This window comes from Gastrolobium bilobum, unplaced genomic scaffold, assembly GCF_033153095.1.
Source record: "Gastrolobium bilobum isolate Gb01-03AN ecotype WA unplaced genomic scaffold, APGP_CSIRO_Gbil_v1 utg58926, whole genome shotgun sequence".
Taxonomy (NCBI): domain Eukaryota; kingdom Viridiplantae; phylum Streptophyta; class Magnoliopsida; order Fabales; family Fabaceae; genus Gastrolobium; species Gastrolobium bilobum.
Window position 1 is genome coordinate 110,882 of NW_026895640.1, and position 13,463 is coordinate 124,344.

Sequence of the window (13,463 nt, forward strand, 5' to 3'; positions counted from 1 at the left end):
ACATGCCTTTCTGCTTCATTATTGTGAGCACAACTTGAAATTGCATTATAATAAGAGACTAGATATAAAATAATAAGATTCCATTATCACGAATATCATTCTTCTGTTAATTCATTTGATAATTATTCATGTTGTTGACGCCGATTTTTAAAAAAAAAATTCTTATGTTTTTCCAAGTTGCTTCCTATCAAATCCTTTAACATTATTTATCACAATTTCACGGCTACCTTCGCATAGTGCTGCTATTATTCTTCCTCTGGAACACATTTGTGGACAATATATATTCCCATAAAATTGAATGGTGGAAAGCATGCATACATCATGGAAACTTTTTTTGACGAATTTGAGGATTCGGAATTAGCGCTGATGATTATAGTCCAAAAGAAATTTTGACATCACGAGATTTTTTGTAACATGGTTTGCATTTACAAGTTTCTAGAGCAGTTATCTGCACAAATTTCACATTCATAATTTACAAGATCCGAAGCTGAATTTGTCAAATTTTGATTTCTTGAATGCGCAATAATTGTGCGAGGGAGTATGTAACTCATTCTAGAAACACCATTCTATCTACACCAACAGAACTAAAGAAGAACTCAATCTTAATTCTTCTTCCATTAAATGGATATTTTAAAGTCAACTTGTTATTAAAGTGAGTAAATTCAGTTAATTTAAGATGCATCCAAATCTTAATACATTAAAATTCAATAGTATAAAAAAAATTCAACAGTAAATACGTTGTTACTTACTGAGAGTGTTCATTAACTGATCCAAACCGCATTGACCAAACCAAAAAATCGATAACCGAATTAACTAAAACTCGAAAAAATCGAAAACCGAAAAAACTACATATTTTAATTGGATTGGATCAGTTTTCGATTTAGTAGGTAAAAAATGATTCAATGTATTATGTATTTATTATTTTTGAAATTTCACTAATACCATCTTCCCTGATTCAGTAACCCTTACTTTGTTACTTCCTGAGTTTTGAACCCCAGAATAGACTATTCCTAAATTCACACACACCCGCGTCGCGCCTCCTCAGCACTAGGGGTAGAGTTCTTAACAACTACAAGAGTTCTCTTACTCCAAAGATAGTTGAAACATTAATATGTGCACAAAATTGGTTCCAATCCACTCATTTTTTCAATGATGTAAGAGCTCATAGAAGAATTTGTAAAGATGGAGATAGATAATTTACTTTATTCTTCTTGTATAATTTTTTAATTTTATATCATCTTTTTATTTTTTTCTAATTATTAAGTTACTAACAATATTTTATTATAATAATTTTAGATATTTCTACAAATACATAAGTTGATGATAATTCTAGTACGGATTCTGATTAAAAGTTAATGATGAAAGTTGCTATTTTTTAATTTCAATTGTTCATGTATTTATTTTAAATTTGTTATTGCTTGAACCCTCTCTTAATATCTTATTTTCATGAAAGTTGCTACATTGCTAATTGTTTTGAAAACCATAGAGTGAGCATTGAGCAAGCTGATAGATTGAAGTATGGAAGAGAAAGATGGTGACTTAGAATCTTGTTATTTTGTAGACATAAAATCTTGGAAGTTATTGATAACAAACTTTTTTTATTGTCTATTAATCCATTTTAGCTCTTCATGAGTTTTAAGACTTGTTTTAGTTTGAAGACTTGAATTTTTCAATAGTTTGTAACTTTGTATGGCTTTATTTTGATATAATTAGTGATTTTTATAGATGAAATTTTAGCCTTTTCGAAAAATCGAAAACTGATATAATCCAAACCTAATAAAATTGGATTGGATTGGATCAGATTTGAAACCGAATGGATGATTAAATAATCAAACTGAAGGAATTAGATCAGATATTTTTACTTTGAAATCGATTCAATCCAGACCGCAAACACCCCTATTATTTACTCACTTTAAAGATAATTTTACTTTAGAATTTTCTTTTATTATTTTGGAAGTCATTTTTTTCTTTTAAAATGTTAGCTTCTTTCATAGAGTAAACTACAATTGATATAATTTTACTTATAATGAATACCTTTTATATATATATATATATATATATATATATATATATATATATATATATGACTTTATATATTTCTACCTTTAATCTGTATATGTACACATGTTTTTATTTATTTTCCAGTTTGAAACTTTAATTTCAATCACATATCTTCTTCTTTTTGTAATACTAAAATAATTGACTTAAATTTTATTATTTTGAGTTCAAATACTAATTATAATTACATTTTGTAATAATCAATCTATATAAGAAAATATAGATTCTCATATCATTTTTAAGGAAAAAAAACAAATCATAGTGTAAGTAAAGTATAATATCACTTACTGTGATTCTTTACGTAAAAATAATATTATTACAGTTTTAAATTAATAAATAAATACTTAAAATATTAAAATCTTGTTTATAAAGATTTATTATATACTAATATAAATAAAAAAACTATGAATTGCCCTTCATTGATTCAATGGCTATTTTATTTTTAGACCTTAATTTTTGGTACTTAAAATTGCAATTCTTAGAATTTATGTCTCGAATTTAATAGAGTATAAATTAAAAAAATTCTAATTCTATGATATTATACTCAAAATCAACATTCTAATTCTAATAGATACATCAAACAAGTTAATTAAAATGAAAGGAGTCCATTGGAGTGTTTTGGAATGTAAAAGGTTTTCTTAACCCCAATACAACTACGCTATAAAATCTTTGGAAATTCACAATTTTTTTCTTAAAAAGAAAATGATGATTTTCATTACTTACACAAACCAATAACAAGTACAATATTGGGCAGCTCCACGTAGTTTGGGGTAGTCAAAGTTTGACTAACCCATGTTTAACTGAACATATTCTTTCACCTTCCCCCTATCCAAAAACCTCATTTCTCTTCATCTACTTCCCCCCTCTATCAATATACACATTATAGGCTGGTAATGGCTATATATCACAAAGTACATGTTAAACCCCTGCTTTTCTTAACACAAAAATAGCAAGGTATTTAACAACTGCCCCCCAAATGCCACACAGAAAAATTCTGAAAGTACCAGTAGATTAGTCCGACAAGCTCGGGGAACAGGAATAAATGTGTATCCCAAGAGTGAATGGATTCTTTCATGTGAAATGATGTCATATGAGAGTATCTCAGCCGTTTAGATATAAATCATGTGATGAGAGAACACATTAAGATTTATATCTTTATGATTAAAATCCTCTCACATCACCTCGAAAATATCTTCGGTACTCCAGTAGTAAAGGAATACACAGCTGCTTCCCGGTACGGAAATAGCTGCCCCATAGAAGATAGGCTTTATTTCACGTAGCTGACTTTACCGTCAGCTCCATTTTCATAGTTTTTCGCTATGTTCGCAGGCAAGTGAGACGATCCATCAATGAATGCCCTTATCTGCTTCGAAAGAACCGGTGTCATCCAAACATGGTGAAGAGGTGGCAACAGTAATATCAAAGATATGCTCCATGACCTCATGTCACACATAGAGGATCCATTTCCAATCCCAGGTAGATATGTAATCAATAATCCATACGCAATCGCCGCAATTCAGATTTGAATGTCGAGATAGAACTCAAGGTCCGACGAGCAAGACTCCTTATGTCCTCTCGTGAACAATGTCGTGAAATCTGGACAAGCTCCAAAAGAGCTCCTCCACTAATCATGTCTTTTGCATTCACTTCTGCAATATTTATAACCTCAATTGCTTGAAATTTTACAAGAATGTGTTTAGATAAACTGAAAACATGATGAGAAGTAGCATTACCGTGCTGTGCCAAGTGGCAGAGTGCAAGCTCAATGTGACGCCCGATTGATGCAGCTTCATTATTAGCATTTTGTACCATCCACGGAAGTGCACCATCTTCTATCAAAAATGACCTGCCACTTTTTATCCCTGAGTGTGCAAAATATAATTATAAGGCTACAAACTAAACCTTATCTCACTAATTTCTCTTTGATGCTAGAAATACTTTCAGAGGCTTTGTGACAACTGAAGTGGGGCGGGCAAATCGACGGCAATAAACATAAAATTTACTTATAAGCTAATCAATGCAGGACTGACATTTTTGGTGACAGTAACCTAGTTACAACTCGTTCCATTTTCTATCGAATTTAACATACACACCTTTAACATTTTCACCCTTGAGAATCAAACACTAAGGAGGAAGAAATCAGACCTTGATTAGAAGCCCGAGACTCGCATTTTGCGAAGTTAGCAATTCCACGTGCAACTTGGGAAAGAACATCGGGATGTCCACATCTTACAATTCCCAGTAAGGCCTTTATACCTCCCTGAGATCTCAGAGTCATCAATATTTTATCTGGATGAAGAAAATTGAGAGAGAATTATGAATAAACTTCAAAAAGATATCTAGTAGTGGAAATATTAAGATATCTAGTAGTGGAAAGACATTTAGCAACATGAATGACTAGAAAACAAGGAAATATACCATTTCCACATAGGTTAGCAATTGCCCCGGCAACCATTCGAAGAGTTTGTGGATCTTCAGCATCAGATGCAGTCATTGATAACAGAGTAATTCCTCCTTCAGCCATTATAGCTTCTTGATTCGCTTCTGAATTGCCATAAAAGAAAGCAGGAAAATACTAACATTAGCTAAACGCACAACCACAAATAAACTTTTCTAGTACCAAAGTATGAAGCAAGATCCTGTTAGAAATAAAAGACCACTGTGGATATCACCATTCATGGCAAGATTGGCAATTGCTCCAGCAGCTACTCTGCGAACATTTTCATCCTCATATCTTCGAAGAAGCATCAACAATGAAGTAAGACCACCAGCTTCAACAATTCTCTTTTGATTAGCCTCTGCACATTAGATTGAGACAAATTACTACACAAATCCTCCGCATAACAAAAGACACAAGCATATACTGCGAAAGACTACAGCCTCAACATTTTTTGGAAGGTTACGATATGAATGCATTGAAAAAAAAAGTCTGGTGGACCAGGACCAAGTGGAAACAAAGGAATACAATGCAAGTTCACTTCAACAACATTGAACCATAACAGACAAAAAATTTAATGGAAAATTAACACATCAATAAGAATTTTTTCCTGAAAAATAGAATTTCCCAGAAGAATCACATCAAATCCAAATAGTAGATCAAAGGGACAGTCAAATGGCAATATTAGAAAAGGGAAAACTAAAACTAGTAGATCAAAGGCCAATATGTATTACGATAATAAAAAAAATTATGCCACAAGATATACAACAATCCCAAGACAATCAGCATAAAATAGGAACGTTTAGCTCAATTAGAAGCAGATCCAAATAATATTAAATGTATGGCAATCTTATGAATGACAGTTAAGAAACATGACAAAAACAAAGCTTGATATGTTTGTAGGCTTATGATTGGCTTTTATTTATATCTCTGAAAACAGATTTACAATTCATTTACTTAAAATTGCATATGTCTTGCACAGGATGAAGGTAAAGAAAAACCATAGGACCATTCTCAGGATCTGTTAGTTAATAGTATAAACTATTAAAAAGGCCCTCACCCACTAGCTTAAGCTTTTGGGTTGAATTAGTTCTTTACACCCCCCACCCCCCACTTTTCTTTGTGGAATTTTCTTAGCACAGATAGGTGGGCCTGTGCATTGTCCACTCTTCAAGTCCATTGGACTCTCGTGTGAGGGGGCGTGTTAGATAATATTATAAACCATTAAAAAGGCCGTCATCCACCAGCTTATGATTTTAGGTTGAATTGATTCTTTCCAATATCTATAAACTGAGCATTACAATTGAAAATACGGACTGGAAAGCATGAGCAAAACATGGGCCAAATATGTGAAAGCTCTCTGATTTCTAAACAAAACAAAGTTGCAAAAGGATGATCATTTTGATTTCACCCTTTCCCAGAATCCTTATAGCTTGAAGAAAAGACTAAGGAAGCAAAAACAAGAATTAGAACATCGGGTAATTACTATCTGTAATCTATCAACTATAAAAATCATTAGCATCACTATCATAAAAGTGCGATTCTTTTTGAAGATTTTGCTACCCAAACATAAGGAAACAGGTATTAGAAAGCAGATGATCAGATAACAGAGCCTTAAGAATGGTTAGCTTCTACCTTCAGCTGCTAGGTTGGCCACCACTTTCACAGCATGAATTCGTAAATTGGCATCATCTGACTCCAGCAATGACAAAAGCTTTTGCAATCCAACTGTTGAAATCATGTGAGTCATATACATGGATGATGATATGTTTCAATTATAACTTAAACAACCTGCACCTTTATCAAAGAGTGTAGCAACTGATGACTTCGGACCATTTCCAGTATCTTTGAATTGGGAATGCCTAACTTGAGTCATGGAGGAATCCATCGCAGAAAATGTGCTCCCAGAGCTTTCATTTTCCAAACGCCTTCTCATCTATGGACGTAACATTAAATTATACTATATCAAAGTTATGCTAAAAAGAATACAAGGTAAACTGCAGCTAGAAGCCATGGAGAGAGAATAGAACCTTGAACTCATAACAACTATCACCAATTTCAACATAAAATTTCCAATTTGATTGAGCTTCTTTTTGAAGAACTTTACAATGTAAATGTGTCAAGATACAATGAGAAACTAGCTTCTGGAACTCCTACATTTTTTATTCAAGTCGTTCTAAAATCAAAAGTCCTAATAACACTGCTGGACTATGACGCAGTTCTTTTGTGTATTTTGTTGGAAAGAGGCTCATAATTTAATGAATGTCTCTTCGCCCTTACATTTGTTCAGAGTAGAATTATGTTTATGACCTCTATTCAGTGTGCTGTTCATGTTTGTTTCAAGGAGTTTCTACAACTGGTACACAAAGTTATTGAAGAGATTTGTGCATTTTTTGGTTCTTTTTCATTACATCACTGCAAAGTCAAACTATAGACTCTAAACTAAAACTTATTATTCAAGCATATGCTGGATGCGTAGTTCACATAAAACAAATACCTGGTCACCATAGTTCAATTGCAATAACTGACTTTTTAATATTATTATTTCTTCTTCAAGTTTCCTTCTCCGATTAGCCTCATCATCCAGGATGTTGCGAAGCTTTATAATCTCCACATCCCCTCCTGCCTAATACACAAGAAAAGTTTCTAATATACCAAAAATCCATGCTTGGAAAATAAACAAGTCAAAGAAGTTTTCCATTTAACTGAAACTCACTTCTACTAGTGTATATTTCCCCAGCTGACTTTTTAGATGTTCTACCTCTTGTTCAGCTGCCTTTCTCCTATTGCTTTCAGTTTCAAGCAGCATTTTGACCTTGGCAACTTCATCTGCTGAAGATGTTGCAGGCCCCTAAGGCAAAAAGGCATAAACAAGTAAATAAACAAGGCACAAAAAAGTAAAAAAATAAATAAAAAAGAGAAAAAAATGCATATAGAATACAACTAGGCACTGACTATACTAATTCAACAAGCCAGTTGTCAAAATATAAATTAACATCGGGACCAGTGAAGAATGAATGATATAAACATTGAAATATATAAAACCAAGTGAAACAGTACAAGTCTCTGTTATAAAAAAGAAGAAGAAGAAGAAGGTTCAATCTCATTCTCATCTTAGAAGACTTCCTTAATTTTCTAGAAATTACAAAGTAGACATATTACCTGATAAAGCAACCACTTCAAAAAACTCAAGATATTAAGTAAGGGTCACATTAATTGTTTTAGACTTCTCTAATACACCCCTCACACAAGAACCCATTGGGCTTGAAGGGTGGATGCTAAGAATTTCTCACAATTAAATATTTATTAGAAGAGCGGGAGGCGGTAGTAAGGATCAAACTCGTGATCACTTGGAAACAGGAACCGATACAATGATAAAGCAACCACTTCACCTGAAAAGCTCAAGCTATTAAGTAAGGGCCACATTAATGGTTTTAGACTTCTCTAACACATAGATTGCACATTGCCACAAAATTTGGGTTCGTTACTTCTAACAAAACTGTGAAAGCAAAGGAACCTAGGACACACCCATCATTCTCAAAAAAATGTTGAATAAGGAGATGGTAACACGTGATAATATCTTAAAATTACTCATCTTAATAAAAAAGGGGATTATATCCATCATGTTACAGGAACCAATTTTTTTTCCTGCTAAGAAAAAAACAAGTTATATAATATTAAAGAAAGTGAGAGGACACTTTATCCAATGAATTGGTCTTGTCTTTTTCTTAACAGCATAAAAAAAATTGGTTCCTATAACATGAGGGATATAAACCCCATAAAAAAAATGGCAAAAGAATCCACCTCCAAGATTCGCAGAGTAGTTAATGCTGTTTAAAAAGGAATACCTCTCCACGATCAGCCACAATATTATTGAAGTCACATCTTTCTTGATTCAATACCAACTTCTGCATTTCAATCTCTCTAGCTCCTTTACTAATTCCAAGTACTCCATCTGGCATTTCAATCTCTCTAAAAAGGCATGCATTTGATAGCAAAACGATGAAAATTAAAAAAATAATACATAGCTCATCCCTTGGATTTAATAGTGGGAAGGGGATATTCCCAATTAGAAAGAGTTAAAGTATAATGAGCCTGCATCACATACTTTAACAAAAATTAAAACCCTCATCTATACAGCATTATGAATCCTAAACATCACCTTTATCTCAAACTAATCAGGGCTATACAGCATTATGCATAACATTTCAAAACTAGAAAACTATAATCTGGAGCGAAAAAAAATTGCGTCAAACTCCTCCTTTATTTTCAGCATATTCTCAACTTTCATAGCCTAAGACATAATTTGATGTTCGGCCAACAATATCAATTGTCAACAAAACTTTTCATTTGAATTAATAAAATAAAAATAATAATAGTAATAGTAAAAATAATAATAAGAAGAAGAAGAAGAGGGTATTTAAAAGAGAAAATATCAGTAACAAGTTAATCAAAATCTGTGGTGTGTCAACTAAGGGTGTGCATGACAATAATTCTATTCTCTGGCACTGTTTTTGGAAAGAAATAATTCCTTTTTTATTTATGGGCTTAGGAAGAGTTTCTGGGCAAAAAAATATTTTTGATAACACAAATTATTTCTATACCCAAAGAGAGTGTATGTATTTAATAAATAGTGTGTATTTAATGCTGATAACACATTCTACAATGTCTATATAACAAAAAAGAAAAAAAATATTTATTATTTCTAACCGTTTTTGTTCTCCAGGCTAAAATTAAAGAAAAAAATGTTTCTCAAAATGTTGTCATGCTCACCCTAAGAATAAGATATTTGTAATTATTAGTGAAACAAATAACTAGATGGAATGAGCAAATTAAGATACCAACAAGAGTAGGTTAATGCATGGCAAAAGTCGGCAGGGGTAGAATCTAAGGCCATCAAATTAATGGCACAATAGATCCCCAAGAACGGCTTTTCAAAATACTTTAAAAAAATAACAACAATGGAACAGGTATTAAGTCATTTAAATTTAATAATGATATTTAGTGCATATTGTATGAATAGAAACTAAATATTAAAGTACAGATACTCAGATATATTGGAAAACATCAAGCAGGGAATATAGAATTATACAATCAAAACCACTGTTGGCATCAACAGACAGGAGGAATAATGACCAAGAAGAATAATGGCAGGTGGTGCAAAGACTAAGAGAAAGAGACTGTAAATATGTCAATCAAGGATTTAAGAAACCAGATTCCTAAATCATAAATGACATCTCAATAAAGTATTTGATCACATCAAGTTGAAGAAATGAAGACCAATACTCATGTCTAAAAAAACAGACTAGGGCATCTTACCTCCAAAAGAATCTCTAAGCATCCTGGTAAGCTTTGAATCACGAAATGGAACATGAGAACTGTTCTCTGCTAGAGCATTAATACATTTTCCCAGTGAACTAAGAGAAAGGTTGATAGATTTAGCTTCCTCTAGCACGAGCCCTTCACTTCCTGGTGGGGAAAAAGAAAAGATGCAAAGTTTCAGCATATTCCAAGTTTCCAACTTAATAACAGAAGCTACTAAGTCATTGAAGTTACAGCACCGACCAATACGAATGAACATTTGGATTTCAAAAGCCACAAACACAAGGAATATTAGAGGGTGATTGGTTTGATTTTAGTTTTTCTTTTCAATTAATGATTTTACTAATCATTTCAAAAATGTCACATTGTTTTCATTTTTTTCCCGTTTTCAAGATTTTATCAAGGAAATGGTGAAAACTGAAAACAACCCTTCACAAATATCATGAAAACAAGAAACAATAAAAACAAGAATTTTTTTTACCATTTTCTTAACAAATCTTGAAAACAAGAAACAAAATGAAAATAAGGTGACACTTCAGTAATTATTAGTAAAAATAAATCCCCTGAACAGAAAATAGAAAAAGAAAGCAAATCAAACACCCTCTTATCAGTTAGCACATAGCACATAGCACTTTATAACTCCAAAAAAATCAGAAAAAAAAAATCAACATCTACAACACATTTATCCCAAACTAGTTGGAGTCGGTGGCAGATGAACCCAAATGAAAATTAAAAAAAAAAATGCACACCTAATACTTTTGGATGTTTATCACCCAACTTAGGAGGGCATTATTACATTCAACGAACCGTACAATCGTACAAGAGTTAATCGATAGTATTGACAAAAGTGCAAGTTACAAAATTAGGTTCTTCAAACAATGATAATAAACTCATTCAACTACCTATAAAAGTACACTCAACTTTCTTAATCCTTGAAAGACACAGAATGTTATAAAATGAAAGAGAATAAAAAATGGAAAGCAGAGTTCTAGAGATATCCGCACTTTCCTGCAACAGATCATGAGATGCCAGCATACTACATGCATGCATACCCCACAGATGCTTTGTGGAGAAGACATTCTCAGACAATAACAATTGATTATGACATGCATATTTACACACGCAACGAATTTTAAGTTCAATATACACCTGACTTGTGGACACGCTCTGAACCTGCTAAGTCTACCACAACCAACTTGCTCTTACGAACAAGTGGTTTTGAAGGTTTAGTCAAGTGAGATGCATCACCATTTTGACTAGATACAATATCTTCACTTTCCATGACAGACCTCTTAATATGAACCTGCTTGAGAAAACATAACTATATCAAGATTGGATATTATATTTAAGAATTGGCAAACAGTGGGTAATTGAGTTTCTAGATTCATGACATATAAAAATAAAAGGTAAACAAAACACGGTTTATTATTTCACCATCAGAATAGCGTGACTACGAGATGATTCAGTATTCAACTTTGTGTTAGCAGCAACTCGATTAGCTTCCCCTTCTCTTAACAACTCCAAAAGACTCTGTTGGTCCCTGATTTCTACTACAGTTGCCCCAGGAAAAGATACATCGCCAGTTCTTGGATCGTCCACTATAGGAATATTATCATTTGCTGGATTAAGCAAGTCCTGGAGAGTCTCCATGTAAAGCTACACATTTTTCATGGACAAAATATGAGTAAAAATCTCCACAAAAATAATAGGACTAGAAAAGTTTAATAAACAAATACACCTCCGTGAATAAACAAAATAGGGCACAACCTTAACGGAAACTAGAAGATAAAAAAATCAATGGATATGATGCAAAAAGCAGTAATGCACGTAGAAGCACACAACCTGCAGATACGAGACAGTGACAGAATCAGTATCTGGAGATAAGTCAGCAAAAATATCCTCCATGGAACGAACCATGATACCACGATCAGAGGTGTATTCTTCCCCTAGTCGTCCAAGAGTAAAAGTTTTCCCCGTTCCAGTTTGACCATAAGCCATCACAGTCCCATTATAACCATCAAGAACACTCTACAAACCAGATATCAATAACATATCAAGCTAAAGAAAATTAAAAAAGATGATAATGTCTTAACGGATGGAGTGGAATGATGTTTATCAATTCATAAATGGCACTAATATAAAGCATAAACAGATAGGAATGTTCATCAACAATTAGGATATGCACCATTATATTTATAACATACCTCCACAACTGGCTTAGCCACAACTTCATAGACTCGTTTCTGTGATGAGTATTCAGTAAGCACCTCATCAAACTCATAAGTGTCTGAATCCCAATTGTTTTTACGAAGCTTCAGTCTTTTAACCTGAAGGAGAGTAAAAAACACAAAAGGATAAAAACATCGAATGAACTAGATCTATAAACTTTAGCCAAAAATAAAAAAAATAAAAGGAATGCACCTCTGGTTGTAATTCTACACAGTCAGGGAAATCAGCCTCCGCCATCATTTCTTCAACATTTGGAGGTCTCAATCTCACAGCGACTCGAACTCTTCCAAGCACTTTACACATAAGATAATAAGTTAGCAATATCACCATATCATAAAGGTAAACACAAGAATGATAAAAGATGTACACACATTTTGAACACTGGAAAAAGAAATATGCAAGCAACAAGCAAACTCTATCACACATTAGAAAATCTCACAAATTAGGTAACATGGGAGGTCATAATCAATGGTGAACAAAATAATCTATATATAGTATGGTTCATTATTGAATCCTGATACTGTTAAGAGCTACATTCTCTGTCTAGGGCTTTGTGGTTTGTGAAATTAAGGAGGGGACTAACCGGCGTTGCCGTTTTCGGAAGGAGTGCGGCGAAGGGCGGATCCAGGCGAAGGGGAAGATGAACTAAGGCGAGGCCTGAGGAAAGAGCGACCAAACTTGGCACTTCCTCTTTGGGCGCCGTTTCGGTGAAGGTTCGAAGCCATGGAGAAGCAAAGTTAAGGAGTTTGGGAAACTCAATTTGCAAGAAGAGAAAGAGAGGGGTTTCAATGTTTTTGGTTGTGAAAACCACCTTGGTTTATACTTGAGCGATAGACTGTCTGTCTAATGACAGTGGCGTGCGTGTTCAATGGTGTTACGAGACGTTGAAAGATGGATTTAGTTGGAATATATATAGTTGGAATATATTTGTAGTTTTGAGTCTAGCGCAAATTTGAATGGGCAACAATTTGTAACCAAATCGTAAAATGGCAATTTCTAATAAAACGTAATCAAATCTTCTCCATAAATATGAAGCAAATTAGCAAGTTGATTGCGATTTGTATTTAATAGGAGCTGATTGTGTTTTGTATTTAATAGAAGCTGATTGCGTTTTGTATTTAATAGGAGCTGATTGCGTTTTATTAGGAGTTATCATTTTACGAGTTGGTTACAGATTGTCACCAATTCAAATCTATTTGTAATTTGTAGTTTTGAGTCTATTTATGCGCAAATTATAAATTACAAATAAATTTGAATTGGTGACAATTTGTGACCAACTCGTAAAATGGCAATTCCTAATAAAACGCAATCAACTCCTATCATATACAAAACACACTCAAATCCTATTAAATACAAAACACAATCAGCTCTTACTAAATACAAAACGCAATCAATGCTTTCACGCTCATTTGGTATA

The 13,463-nt window shown here is 33.1% G+C and overlaps 1 pseudogene; it reads right to left on the reverse strand.

Moving 5' to 3' along the window:
- Positions 1 to 2,888: 2,888 nt before the first annotated feature.
- LOC133285908 (kinesin-like protein KIN-UB) lies at positions 2,889 to 12,837 on the reverse strand (annotated as a pseudogene).
- Between the last annotated feature and the right edge of the window lie 626 nt (positions 12,838 to 13,463).